Genomic DNA, 1,485 nt, shown 5'->3' with positions numbered 1-1,485 from the left:
TGCCCTCTCTTCTTATCAGCTGGATGCTTCACTCTCCACTCTAGTCCTCTGTGGCTATGTCACTGACTCTGGACCCAAGAGTTCCCAAGTCTTGCCACACTGCTGGACAACAAGGTCTCCACCTGGGATCACAGGAGTTTATTGAATGTTGTAGGGCTTAGTTCACAGCTTCATTGCTGTTTTTCCCCTCACTTCCCCTTGTCAGTGATGAACTTGATCACCAATCAGACCGCATGTCTGCCTGTGTATTCCCATTGAGTTTTTAGTCTTGGAAGGGGGTTTGCCCTGAGGGGACCCAACCATTTGCCTTGATGTCTCCAGGGTGAGCAACTTGCTTGTTCTTGTAGTAATAAGTTGGACTGACGTTATTGTTTGGTATTTTTCCTGTCCATCTTTCTCTCAAGAAGTATCTTCTGTTCTTCTAGCCACTCCAGGTTGGTCTGCTTGTCCTTTCATCCTTTCAAGTGCAAATTTCTCACCTCAGAAGATTCTGGATGGGGTTGAGAATTCCACCTGTGGTCGTATGTAATGCAGAATTTCCACAGGAAGCCTCCTTCACTGGGCACATTGTAGCCCCATTTAAGGTAGTCCAATCAGTTATAGGCTGACGATGGACTTACAAGCTTTCTATAGTAATATTTTTGGTTATTCCTATCTCTCCCCCTCAAGTGTCTATTTTATAATGGTATGCCAGGGAAATCAAGATTCAAAAGACAGCCAAGCATCTTAACATTATTTCCCTTCTTTTGCCCATTCCAACCATGTCTCAATCCCTGTATCACAGAACCCTGTTGTTCCAAGGTTGTGCATATATCATCATTTACCTCTGTCCCACTTAGCCCTTGCAAACCTGCCTAATTATTTCCCCATCCACCTTGTTCGTCCACTCCCCTCCACCTTATTGTGTATTGCCCCTTCCCTAGAACCCAAACTATCCTGTGTCTATTCCTTACCCTGTGCTCCATCCCCCACATCCTGGTAACCAGCAAAGAATCTTCCCACCCATTTAGTGTGGGTTCGTTTTCTTAGTCTTTTACAATAGTGGTTCTATGCAGTATTTCTCCTTGTGTGATTGACTAATTTCACTCAACATAATGTCCTCAAGTTTCGTCCATGTTGTGCGGTGGCTTGCAGCATCCTTGTTGTTCTTCAAGGTGGCATAATACTCCATTGTTCAGTCGATGGGCACTTAAGCTGTCTCCATCTTTTTGCTATTGTAAACAGTGCTGCTATGAACTTTGGTGTGCATATATCTACTCATGTTATGGCTCGTATTCCTTGTGGGTAGATACCAAGTAGAGGAATTGCTGAATCATAAGGATTTCTATTTCCAACCTTCTAAGGAAGTGACATATTGCTTTCCAAATATGTTGGACCATTTTGCAATCCCACCAGCAATGCAGGAGCATCCCAGTCTCTCCACATCCTAGCCAGCATTTATTGTCTGATATCTCAAATGAGTAAAGTTTTGCTAAAGGTAATACA

Source organism: Chrysochloris asiatica, unplaced genomic scaffold (assembly GCF_000296735.1).
Source record: "Chrysochloris asiatica unplaced genomic scaffold, ChrAsi1.0 scaffold00228, whole genome shotgun sequence".
NCBI lineage: Eukaryota > Metazoa > Chordata > Mammalia > Afrosoricida > Chrysochloridae > Chrysochloris > Chrysochloris asiatica.
Note: the sequence above shows the minus strand (reverse complement) of the source record.